Source organism: Schistocerca serialis, chromosome 10, assembly GCF_023864345.2.
Source record: "Schistocerca serialis cubense isolate TAMUIC-IGC-003099 chromosome 10, iqSchSeri2.2, whole genome shotgun sequence".
Taxonomy (NCBI): Eukaryota; Metazoa; Arthropoda; class Insecta; order Orthoptera; family Acrididae; genus Schistocerca; species Schistocerca serialis.
This window is the reverse complement of record NC_064647.1, coordinates 244445600-244459852: the sequence shown is the minus strand read 5'-3', so window position 1 is coordinate 244459852 and position 14253 is coordinate 244445600. Positions and strand designations below refer to the sequence as shown.

Sequence of the window (14253 nt, the reverse complement as noted above, 5' to 3'; positions counted from 1 at the left end):
TCAGGGCATCTTTTACATTTAACCAGGCCGCCTACATATTTTACATCGTGTTCACATAAACGTACATCTGCTACAAAACGACTTACATATAGTATGGTGCTACCAATCTGACCTGGCTTCACATGGTTAGCACTGTGTACCTACAGCTGGACGACATTTCTGGCATAGCAGTAATAAAGCGTATGAAACAAATCTTGCTCGTGAATCCGTCTACCTATTAGGTCAAACTGTATCAAAATCCCTACAGTAGTTCCTGAGATTTGCCTGAGCACGCAGATAGAAACTGCAGTGGTTGAAATTTATTTAAAATGTGTACAGATGCAACTCTTAGACATAATTATAACACAGTGGAAAACAATAGTAGCTACACTAGAAAAAACACGTTCATGGAATTTAGGAATACAACTAGGTAGACATAAATTACTGTCACTGATAGTTGTGGACATGACAGGGGGAGGGGGGGAGAAAGGAACATGATGGAAACCCGTGTAAAAGAAAGAGGGTAGTGGAAGTGGGGACACGAAACGAGGAAGAAGCGTAACTGGGAGAAGGTGAGCAAACTATATGACAGAGAGGACAACTCATCGCATGATTGTTTTTTTTAGGGAAGAGATATGACGCTGACAAAAGCAAGTGCTCCAGATTCTTCTTAAAGGTCAGAGGTCATTGAACTGTGAGCAGAGTGAAGGGCAGCGCATTCCAGCAGCGGGAAGCGGCAGCACAGAAGCAGCTTGCGAATGTTTTGGTTCTACGCGAGGGCACAGCTTGAGTGATACGCAAATGAGACCTGGTGTTGTGATTGTGGTGAGGGGGGGGGGGGGGGCAGACACTCGATCTCTGATGTGGGGTGCTGAGGTACTGCGATGCAAGCCCAATGAGGAGCTGATGTGGACACTGCGTGAGGCAATCACATCGCAGGACTGGCCTCAGGCTGTCCTCACACGGGACGTGAAAGTGTTCATAGGTGAGGAGCTGGTTGGGTTGTGTCGTCACAGTGTGGAACTGAGAGATTCACAGCACTCTGTGGTGTGCGAGACGAGTCAGATGTGGGGCTCGCTGAGAGGAACATGTCCAGTGGGATGCAAGATGGCCTTCTGCGTCACAAACAGAAGTTGGGAGACGCCATATTAGATTTTGTCGTTTTCAGTTGAAGACCATATCTGCGAGTTTCAAATTATACCTCACATCCTATGAATGTAAGGTGTTTAAGAGCAGCAGCACCCTGAGGATCTGTCGGAAACATGTCACTGTTGGTGCGATTTGTTACAATACAATGACGGGAAATGCCGTATTTTTGTATTTACTTGTTTTAGTACTGTAACTTGTAAGCTATCAAAGTATAATGCTTTAAGTCAATAGCGCTTTCGATTTATCGAAAGTGAATTGCTCTTGGTACAAATAGTTACACTTAAATGTGAGTTAATGATAAATCAGCGTTTTAAATCTTCAGGATATTCTAATGTCAAAGATACAATCGTACATTACATCTGTTCACCATAGTGTGGTTGACAAAAGTCTGGAGTACCAGTCAGCTGTTGAGAGCTAGTGTCTCGCTACCTGCAAGAACTTTTTTATACACGTTCGCATTTTCATAACGATCCTGGGACGTTCTTATTAACGTAAGTATGTTCTGTAATAATCGATGTAATGTCTGTATAAAAGCGCTGTTCTTCAGGAGTGAGTTTATTCGATTTTGTAAACAGCCCAGGTAGTATGTTTGGTTGGATCGAAATTCTGTATCAGCTTATTCGTTCATAAAACTTTCCAGGTTGTGGGATACGTAATTCTCTTACAAATATTACGTATTACTGTGTGTTACCCACAGCTGTGCTTCCGTATCAGCAGTTTTGTCATGACGGGTGGTGGTGAGGTGAGTACGTGAGCTGCTGTACGAGCGACTATGTCAGCTACCCTCACGTACCTACCTGTCTGGGTAAGCGCAGTTCGTTGTGCGTGCTCTCTCCCTCCACCCAAAGCACAATGCTGAGGCACACACATTGTTGCTGCCATGCAGTGCATGCAAAGTGACATGGGCAGGAGCACACATCATGCATGCTTCTGTTAAAGTAACTGTACATTATACAACATTTACATTGTGTAACGAATTTAATAATTTTTAACACAGTTTATGTTCACTGATATAAAAAATTGTTACATTCCCTATTTCATCTCCATAGGGGTCATCTTTTTTTTTTTTTTTTACTTTGTAAGACAGCCTACATTCTTGGACGGTGTTCAAGCTATCTCCATGGCAAATTTCATCTAAATTGGTTCGTGTAACAGACAAAGTTACTTCCGCATTTATAATTTTAGTATGGATTGAATGCATAAAGATTAATTTATACATGAGAACATTATGCACACACACACACACACACACACACACACACACACACACACACACGCACACACACACGCACGCACACACGCACGCACACACACACACACACACACACACACACACACACACACACACACGCACACATATTCTTAGTTATAACACATGGTATTTAATGTCAGTACTGAAGTAAAGAAATGAATTTTTGGCTTTAACTACAAGGGACCTTGTGCAGCTTGTAATAGAAAATTTTGTTTTCTTGTTTCACGTCACATGGTTTTTTCTCTTGCAAAAATTCTAGTACTGAATGGAAGCAGTGATTTATTAACAATTACCTTAGAGTTTTACTAAAAAGTGAGAGTCTGTACTAATTTTACAAATGCGAAAGTAGCTCTTTCTGTTATCCTTTCACAGCTAAATTGCAGAAATAAATCTAGATGAAAATTTGGCATGGAGATAGCATGAATGTGAGGAAGAACATAGGGTACTTTAGGAAGTAAAAAAAAAAAAATCGACACTTAAGAAGGTAAAGTTGTAAACGGAACATCCATTTTTACGTCAGTGAACATAAACAATGTCAAAAAGTTGTTAAAGTTTTTGCACAATGTACATGTTGTGTAATATACAGGGTGTTACAAAAAGGTAAGGCCAAACTTTCAGGGAACATTCCTCACACACAAAGAAAGAAAATATGTTATGTGGGCATGTGTCCGGAAATGCTTACTTTCATTGTTAGAGCTCATTTTATTACTTCTCTTCAAATCACATTAATCATGGAATGGAAACACACAGCAACAGAACGTACCAGCGTGACTTCAAACACTTTGTTACAGGAAATGTTGAAAATGTCCTGCGTTAGCGAGGATACATGCATCCACCCTCCGTCACATGGAATCCCTGATGCGCTGATGCAGCCCTGGAGAATGGCGTATTGTATCACGGCTGTCCACAATACAAGCACGAAGAGTCTCTACATTTGGTATCGGGGTTGCGTAGACAAGAGCTTTCAAATGCCCCCATAAATGAAAGTCAAGACGGTTGAGGTCAGGAGAGCGTGGAGGCCATGGAATTGGTCCACCTCTACCAATCCATCGGTCACCGAATCTGTTGTTGAGAAGCGTACGAACACTTCGACTGAAATGTGCAGGAGTGCCATCGTGCATGAACCACATGTTGTGTCGTACTTGTAAAGGCACATGTTCTAGCTGCACAGGTAGAGTATCCCGTATGAAATCATGATAACGTGCTCCATTGAGCGTAGGTGGAAGAACATGGGGCCCAATCAAGACATCACCAACAATGCCTGCCCAAACGTTCACAGAGAATCTGTGTTGATGACGTGATTGCACAATAGCGTGCGGATTCTAGTCAGCCCACACATGTTGATTGTGAAAATTTACAATCTGATCACGTTGGAATGAAGCCTCATCCGTAAAAAGAACATTTGCACTGAAATGACGATTGAAACTTTATTGGATGAACCATTCGCAGAAGTGTACCCGTGGAGGCCAATCAGCTACTGATAGTGCCTGCACACGCTGTACGTGGTACGGAAACAACTGGTTCTCCCGTAGCACTCTCCATACAGTGACGTGGTCAACGTTACTTCGTACATCAGCAACTTCTCTGACGCTGACATTAGGGTTATCGTCAACTGCACGAAGAATTGCCTCGTCCATTGCAGGTGTCGTCGTCGTTCTAGGTCTTCCCCAGTCGCGAGTCATAGGCTGGGATGTTCCGTGCTCCACCGATCAATTGCTTCGGACGTCTTCATGTCGGGACACCTTCGTTCTGGAAATCTGTTTCGATACAAACGTACCGCGCCACGGCTATTGCCCCGTGCTAATCCATACATCAAATGGGCATCTGCCAACTCCGCATTTGTAAACAGTGCAGTGACTGCAAAACCACGTTCGTGATGAACACTAACCTGTTGATGCTATGTACTGATGTGCTCGATGCTAGTACCGTAGAGCAATGAGTCGCATGTCAACACAAGCACCGAAGTCAACATTACCTTCCTTCAATTGGGCCAACTGGCGGTGAATCGAGGAAGTACAGTACATACTGACGAAACTAAAATGAGCTCTAACATGGAAATTAAGCGTTTCCGGACACATGTCCACATAACATCTTTTCTTTATTTGTGTGTGAGGAATGTTTCCTGAAAGTTTGGCCATACCTTTTTGTAACACTCTGTATAGCTACTTGAGTAGTACGAAGTGTAGATACGCCTTGCTACCCACGTCCAGTGGTGAGCTATTATAAACAGACAAGAGCAACAGATGTTCTGTTACAAATTTTACAGTTTTTTTTCTTTATTGTAATTTTAAAACCTTTACAGAAAGATAGGCAGGCTGGGGCCTATCTATGCCGCTCTCTTTGGCCACAGGAAAACCATACACAAAACAGGAAGTCATATAAACAAACATACATGGAGGATAAAAACAGGAGACATAAATATTAAAATAAATGAAAACGTTCACGGATGCTCTGTTTGTATAAAAACATACAGCACTGTACACAACGGAAACAGAGTTTCACACGTGAACGGAAGAGCACTGAAGGAGAGACACTGAGTAACAGACGGGAAGAGTAGCTTAGTGGCTACTATCTCTGGCGCACTAAAAACATACTGTGCACACGAAAAAGCAGGGGGCCTGCCGGTGGGAAGAGGAAGGTAGGAGGGGGAGGGGGGGATATGCCAGTGGGAGAGAAGAAGGGAGGAGGAGGAGAGAGGGCAGGGGGGAGGGAAACGAGGGAGGAGAGGGGAGGAAGTGAGGAGCGAGAGAAGGGAAGGAGGCTGCCCTGGAGGAAAAACACAGGAGGAAGAAGAGGAGCATCAAAGCTGGTAGGAGTGGTAGACGGAGGGGTCGAGGGGGTGTTGGCGGAAGCTACCTTGGGCAAAGGTGTGGAGTGTGGTAAGATGGAGAGCAGGTGGGATGCAGGTGTACAGGTATGGCAGCGGACAGGGGTGGGAAAGGATGGGAGAGACAAGCGGGTGAGGCGGATCAAGTTTATGGGAGGTGTAAAGGATCCGTATCCGTTCAAGGAAGAGGAGGAGGAGGTGTGGGAAAGGAATTAGGTGGTAGAGGATCCGCGGGGGGAAAGGGAGGCGGATTCGATAGGCGAGGCAGAGCACATGGCGTTCCAGTATTTGAAAAAAACGTAGATTACTTTTTTTTTTTACAGAAACGCAAATTTCTTAGAGAGATCAGTTCTAAGCGCACAATATGGAAGAACATAATGGTGTCTGATACAGAAACACGTGCCACTTTAGGTATTACTAGATGAGGCTTTGATGTAGAGGTCAAACAGTGTCATTACTAACATGTAGAATGACAGGTAGCACTGTTCACAATTCGACACTAACTGCTGAAATAGCCAGCAAGCAATGGCCAGCGCCACCGTGTCAGCTGGGGGCAAGGCCGCGTCACGCTGGGTGCCGGTGCTCGCTAGAAGAGCTCCACAGAGATTCGTGGCCACTGTAAGTATTACATAAAATTTTTAACGCACAATTGCCGGAAGTGCGTGTCGGTATATGTTGTTGTGGTCTTCAGTCCAGCGACTGGTTTGATGCAGCTCTCCATGCTACTCTATCCTGTGCAAGCTTCTTCATCTCCCAGTACCTACTGCAACCTATCTCCTTCTGAATCTGTTTAGCGTATTCATCTCTTGGTCTCGCTCTACCATTTTTTCCCTCCACGCTGCCCTCCAGTACTAAATTGGTGACCCCTTGATGCCTCAGAATATGCCCTACCAACCGATCCTTTCTTCTAGTCAAGTTGTGCCACAAATTTCTCTTCTCTCCAATTTTATTCAATACCTCCTCATTAGTTATGTGGTCTACCCATCTAATCTCCAGCATTTTTCTGTAGCACTACATTTCGAAAGCTTCTATTCTCTTCTTCTCTAAACTATTTATCGTCCATGTTTCACTTCCATACATGGCTACACTCCACACAAATACTTTCAGAAACGACTTCCTGACACGTAAATCTATACTCGATGTTAACAAATTATTCTTCTTCAGAAACGGTTGCCTTGCCATTGCCACTCTACATTTTATATCCTCTCTCCTTCGACCATCATCAGTTATTTTGCTCCCCAAATGACAAAACTCATTTACTACTTTAAGCGTCTCATTTCATAATCTAATTCCCGCAGCGTCACCCGATTTAATTCGACTACATTTTATTATCCTCCTTTTGTTTTCGTTGATGTTCATCTTATACCCTCCTTTCAAGACACTGTCCATTCCGTTCAACTGCTCTTCCAAGTCTCTTGCTGTCTCTGACAGAATTACTTGTCATCGGTGAACCTCAAAGTTTTCATTTCTTCTCCATGGATTTTAATCCCTACTCCGAATTTATAAAACACTTCAAAATTGCTTACCCACACACGAGCAAAAATCCTATCATTCAAATATGTAAGTGACAAATTACATAACACCAGCACATAAAAATATTTAGAAGGCTTTCTGTGTGCATACATAAGGAAATTTTCTATGCCCTGGTTTTATATAATATGTCACTTAAATTTTTATAAGTAAGATAGGAGTTTTGCCTGTCTATGGGCAAAATTTTTTAAAATGTTTTATATATTGGCACCCACGTTCGGCAATTGTGGTTTAAGAGTCTAAAAATAATATTTACAATGGTCATGAATCTGTGTAGCGCTCTTTAACACTCTGGCCACCAATTTCATTTCGTAAACATTAATGTATAGTTATTTTAATTAATGTCTTAGTCATAAATAACGACATGAATATAATATTTCCCGCCGGTTAGTTTTCCAAGGGGATTGGGATGTGGTGGGGCGGGGTAGAACATCCAGTAGTATCCGTAATTACCTCCATGGTTTCAGAAGACATCTGCGCAAAAACTAAAAGACATACTGAAAACAGACACACGCCAGTGGACGGATCATATCTCCACATTTGTAACTGTCGCTGCCGGTGCTCAACATGAGCTTCGTTGATGCGGCAAAGGTCAATCCGCGGGCGCAATTCGTTGATGCGATGTGTTCTGGAAGACGCGGAGCCAGCATGCTTTGCGAGTCTGTGTAACTGGGGTGCCTATTTGCAGGTGCGAAATAATTCAATGAGACAATGTGGTGACGAGGATTAACAATGAAACTTGAGGGCAGCACAACCTTCAAGTGCAATCTGTAATTACAAGATTTCTGCTAACCATCAGCAGGCTTCCATTTACCGGTGGGACACTGATACACAGCAAAAACAAGCAACAAGTTCCAGTTAGGTCTCTGAGAACATATTGCGGGACACGTACCTCCCACTGGTAGTAAAAGGGCTAAGCGCGCATCGACACGGTTACTCCATCTAGAGTGACCGATTTTTCGCCCCAGCACACAAGGTGGCACTGTCCATTGCTTGCACGGTCCTTCAACAGCTAGGGTCGAACTGTCCAACTACTGTTGCTACCTGTTATTCTATCTATTAGTAATGACAGTATTTGACGTCCACATCAAAGTCCCATGTATTTGTATCTGAAATGGTATGTATCAGGAAGCCTTATATTCTTGAACATTGTTCGTTTAGAGCTGACTTTCATAAGAAATTTGCGTTTCTGTACAATTTGTAACATAACATATGTTACTTTTCTCCTTTTATTACAGGTAATCAATCACGGGTCAATCCCAAAACGCATCATGACAGTTAATAAACAAATTCAGAAAGACCAGCGACTGTTTTTAAGCAAACACACAGCCTTTTTTAAATTCTATCCAATAATTACGTTCATTTTTATTTTCACAAGTCCGTCTTGATCACATTAATTTCTTTGCACTTTACAACCGGTTTCGGCTTATCGCCATCTTCAGATCCGTTGTATATACAAATGTTGTATAAGTCTTAGTGATACATGAAATATAAAATATAATGTTTATAGCAATGTATGGCAGTCATACATACTGTTAAAATATTCTGACATAAATCATCGTCAATTACACATCTGAGTGCATGGTACGTGCTGATAACATACAGATCACGTCAGGTATTTATACAAAAACCTAATGCCAACAGAGGGTACTTTAGCTAGTGTACATAGTTGCCAATATAAAGACTAAACCTGTGGTATGTATTGTCTTTAGTTATAAATTATATTCCCTTTTGCTTAACGGGCGTCTGTGATTAAAAACATGTACTGATATACTACATACAAAATCAGACTCATACTTGAAATCCATAAAAAATAAAAATAATATACAATACAGCCCTTACTTTGGTTAGGCAGCATACAACACTTATGAATGCCAGTATAAAAACCATAAAATGAAAATTACAAAACCTAATAGATCAATTAACATTGAACGAAATCGTAATACAATTAATAAATTAGTGACCCTTAATTAAAAATAGAAAATTGATAATCGATATTCTGTTAGCAACTATGTACTCTAGCTAAAGTGCCCTCTGTTGGCATTAGGTTTTTGTATAAATACCTGATGCAATCTGTATGTTATAAGCACGTACCATGCACTCAGATGTGTAATTGACGATTATTTATGTCAGAATACTTTAGCGGTATGTATGACTGCCATACATGGCTATAAATATTATATTTTATATTTCATGTACCACTAAGGCTTGTACAATATTTATATTTACAACAGATCTGAAGATGGCGATAAGCCGAAACCGGTCATAAAGTGTAAAGAAATTAATGTGATCGAGACGGACTTGTGAAAATAAAAGTGCTAAAAATGAAATGATTGCGGACTCATACAGACTTCGTGTCTTCAGATGATAAATTACATTCATATTGGTTGCTTGCCTCTACAAGGACTTAAAGGATTGCATCATAACTGTGGAGGTTTAGCAGAATTAGTGACTGCACAAGTCTACGTTTTACATCTTGTCAAAATATGTTCCGAAATGTCTGAACGGGAGAATGGCATGCGGAAATCTTAGTGCTAGTAGCAACGGTATTTTTTCGCCAGTTGAGGTACTCAAAGTTGTTCACTGTCTTCTGTTAAGATTTAAGGGTACTCTTGAGAACAATAGAAGGCACTTTTTCCCGTGATCCCGAAATAATTAATTTTTGATGGGATGTTAAAATTACTTGCAACTTCTTCACATTTAGTTTTAGTCCCAGACTTTCTACCAAACTGCCCACTGAAGGCAGATGACTGAAGCGTTAAAATTAAATATCTATTACACACACTCCCTCAACACTTGGTAGCGCTAATTTCTTTACATAAGATAATCTCTTTTTATTTTTGTAAATAGTCACTTCTGTTATATGTGCTTACTGGGCCTTCGCTCACGATCAAATAGTGGCTGCCCACCACCATGATGCCGAGGTAGGCAGTCAGCTCACAGTGCCAATTTGTTGCAAACGTGATTTCTTAATCTCAAACATCGCCGCTGTGACTATCTGAGTAGTATTCCCCATACTTTTGTCAGTAAGAAAGAGGAACGAAGATTTGTGTTCAACATTTCATAAATTGTGTGTCATTCAAGATAGAGCCCAACTTGGACAGAACAAAGGTGGGCCTGTGGTGTCCATTCTGATGTTCAGCGAATTTCTTGATTCAATTTGAATATATAAAAAAGTTCACCAAACTCAATTACTTCGGCAAAATCAGAGGTATCACAATGATGGGGTTTTGCCAAACAAACTATATAGACATTGGACTTTATCGATTTCAGGGAACCATTTAAAACCCACAACTGGACATTAAGATGGGAAACTGTACCTCAAACCTCAATGAAATACCTGTGGTTTAACCTTTGGCACAACTAGTTCTGTTATGAGGAACACTTCACACATTATGGAAAATATTCTTCCCTAATGACCAGCCTCTATTTGACCTCAGCTGATGAATGATAATATGTTCCTCTGTTGTACATAAAGCAGAATGTTCAAACTCATTCGTAGTCCCACATAAAATCCGCAGGGTGATCGAAAGAAAAATGAAGCAGCTATTGACATTTAATTTATAGATCCAACTTACTTCTCTTGTTTGGATGTAAAAGCGGTACTGAAAGACTTACCTAACAATGACTGTCAAATTTTAACAATGCAATGTTCTGACTAGTTAGCTGGGATCGTGAAATAATAAATAATACACTTCATTTTGTCCATTGTTGCCAGTGTTGTTTCTGTGATTGAAATACTTTCATAAAATGAAAAACACACCACCTTCAGTCACCAACCATTCATTTGCAGCACTGGGAGCTCATCCTCAGATGCTTGATCAGCCTACATCATTTTTCTTATTTAGGTGAATATTGGTGCGTATCCCGTCTGATTATTTTTACATATGTGATGTACGACGAAAAGCGTGTATTTGTATATGAATATCTTTATTCAAACTGTGCTTGAAAATCATGTAACCACTACTGAAACAGAACAGTATTACTGTAAATTGGAAAAAAGTACCTGATGATGCACTCTCCAGGACTGAAGTGCATGGTGCATTGAAATAAAAATCACGATTTGTCATTGATGGCGGTTGGTTCTTCATTTTAAGAAGTAAGAAACATTGAATCTATCATAGGGATGGGAGAAACATACTAGGAAGAGATTTATGAACCAGACAGTGTAAACTGAAAATTTAACTTTTTCTTAAACATGTCCCTACAGCACTGAATTCTGTAATCCATTAGAAAAATCACCGGTAAACCGACGAATATTTGCAGAATAGAACTCCCAAGTGTGAAAAACTTTCGAACATTTCATTACAAATGAGTTAATGTGTTAAATACATGTCTGACTTTAAGCATGCACGCGAGAAAATTTTTAGGAAAGGCTTGAAATTATGCTTTCAATTTGTCGGAAGTCGTTAAGTGTACACATTATGAAACACTACATGAATGTAGTCTGGGTAATTTGCACTCAGTTTTGAGCAAAAAGCTATTTTTCACTCATTTCAATATTTATGTCTTCATATCTCTTGATGTACGTGCCATGATGTGATATAATTTTGCAGGTACATTCAGTGGCGTACTTGGATACTGCCTGCAAACGTAGTTACCAATAAAGCTAGTAGTAAAGGAGCAATAAAATAAAACGCCACTCTCCATGTTCAAGTTTGTACGAACGGCGAAAATGTAGCAACAAATAAACTTTTTTTCCTTTCATCATTTTGTGTGGGGTGTCAGTTTCAAAAAGTTTCGTAACGGTTTGACATTATATATGATATTTGCTACAGGTTGCTTAGTGCTCTCATTCGCAAATCATGGATGAATATAGTCTGGATATATGCTCACTGTTACTTATACTTCTCTTAATTTTTTACACTTTTAACATAAGATCATCTATCTTAATGAATAGATCGTGAAACCATTTTAAATGTTTAAATTCGGACAATAATTATAGGAAAAACTGACAATAAATTTGTTTTGCCCCTGGATCCCATTATATACGTAACCAACAACTAGCATCAGGTTCCAGAAAAGCGTTTTACTAGTATAGATGTGTAAAAACAATCCAAGATAAGGTACAAGGTATCACAAAACAGTGATACTAAGGTACATTGGGCTAGGAAGAGAGACTTAGTAGTAGTAGTAGTAGTAGTAGTAGTAGTAGTAGTAGCTTTATTCATCTGTAGATCTCTTTTTTCCAAGGATATAGGACATGTCAAAGTATTCACAAACTTAGATGAATTTAAAATAAGCTAATTCGTATACACATATATTTACAGACTTCTAGTTAGAGACAATCATTAGATTTACTTCTGGTGTACTATACTTTCTTACAAATAACTTATTAAATAATGTAATGCCACGTTGTTCGCTCATATCTCACTATCAGTCACTGCACACACTATAGACACATTGTTTCATGACACTTCACTCACTACACACACACACACACACACACACACACACACACACACACACACACACACACACGTGAACTCTGGGCCATTTTCTGTACCGCAGCTTCCCATTTACTATCCTGAAAAACTGAGTCAGCATCCCTCCATAATGAGTGTTAGTATTGTGCCATGCATAGCTTGGGGGTAAGTATTTCTAGAAAGGAAAAAAAGAAGGAAAAAAACAAAGTGAAGGTGTTATGTGGAATGTCGGATATTTTATAATAATAATTATTATTATTATTTATTTGTGTAACATTTTTTATCAAACCTCTACTCTATTTTAGCTAAGTAATCCTTGAATGTATAAAATGTATTGCACAACAGGTACTTTTTAGCTGCCTTTTTAAATAAGTGTATTTTTGCAATTCCTCTTTTGGTAGTTTATTGCACAGTTTTATTCCTTGGTAGGAAATGCTGTTTTGCGTTTTATGTTTAATTTGTCTTGGTAATTGTAGGTTGAGTCAATCTCTTGTTACATGGTCATGGATAGAGCTGTTTGTACAGTAATTACCAATGTTATTTTTGATGTGTACAACTGACTGGTAAATGTATTCACATGGAGCAGTTAAAATCCCCAGTGTTCTGAACAGATCTTTACAATGAGATCGACTAGTATTTTTGGTTATTATTCTTATGGCTCTTTTCTGAAGTTTGAAAATTATGTTCATATTTTGTGCATTTGTTCCCCAAAAAAGAATGCAATACCTAAGAATTGAGTGTACATATGAATAATATGTAACTAAAAGACACTGCACGTTACACACTGATGATAGGATTCTAAGGGCATAACATGCTGATGACATTCTGTTTGCAAGTACCTTTGTGTGTTCACACCACTTCAATTGAGAATCAATATTCATTCCCAGAAATTTTGCATTTGATACACAGTCTATAGAAGTGCCACCTACATTTGGTTTAACATTGTCATTTTTCCTCTTCTAACTTAGATCTTTATGAGAGGGTAAGCCGTAATCAAGGCTGAAACCTTAAAAGATGAGCGGACATTCGCTAAGATGTCCTCACACAGTGATCGCTGTTGAAAGGGTGAAAATGTTATTCGATATGATGTGGAAGATGATTTAATCCAAATATGGCAGTCAATGACTCTGTGGACACTGTTTATCATGTTCTGTGGCATCTCGTGACTGTGAGCACCTGACAGAATCTAGAAAGACAGTTGTTTGCAGCTCACTAGACAACTGAATGCCACCGAGTATGTGCCAGTGGGGACCAGACCGGATTACAGCCACCAGGAGACGTCCAGTGTGCAGCACAGGACGCATGGTAGAGGCCTCGTAGAACAACAGATGTGTTCCCATTGCTGTAAAGTCTGGATAAAATTTGCTGAACTGTTGCAGGGAGAAACATTTTCGGAACAGCAGAGCACACTCACTATTTGGATGTAGGGATGCCTGTCTGCATGTGGCAAGGTAGTCTACCTTTGTGATGCTTCCATTCACCCACAGAGCGGGTAACAGTTGTGATGCATGATTGTGATATTCGAGGCTGGATTTGTAATGTAATTCTCAACAGATAATGATTCGAAAAATCACACACACACACACACACACACACACACACACACACACACACACACACACACACACACACACATTCGTTTTCAAACCAAACGTCCTCAGAAATTAAGACAAACTGCTACACTGAAAATCCAACTGCATGCTTGGCACAATTCGCAACCTGCCCCACAGAGTCACTTCTGGTACTACGGCTATCCTAATTTCTAAACTTGACAACAGTTGTTCTGCATGTCTTGCAGGACTAGCTCCCATGGTGGAGGAACAGGTAACGTAGAGAAATGGCTTAAGCATAGTTTGTTTCCAGACTGAATCTTTCACCTGTAATGGGGTGTGCACTGTGCGTAGAACACTGCCTAGGAAAGGAAAAGATGCTGGTACGAGTCACTGCCAGACAATGAGTTTTCTTCTGACAGAAAATTACTATTATAAAACGTAACTGATTCTTAAAGATAATCACTTAATTGAGGTACTAAAATCTTTTTACTTTCAGAAGCGCAGGTTAATAATATTTGAAAGTATCTCGCTGGTATC

General features: G+C 40.0%; 1 protein-coding gene across 1 annotated transcript in view; it reads left to right on the top strand.

Annotated features, from left to right (window-relative positions):
* LOC126424723 (ATP-binding cassette sub-family C member 4-like) overlaps positions 1-14253 on the top strand; it is a 176113-nt gene that overhangs the window by 138508 nt on the left and 23352 nt on the right. The gene's annotated exons all lie outside the window — the stretch shown is intronic.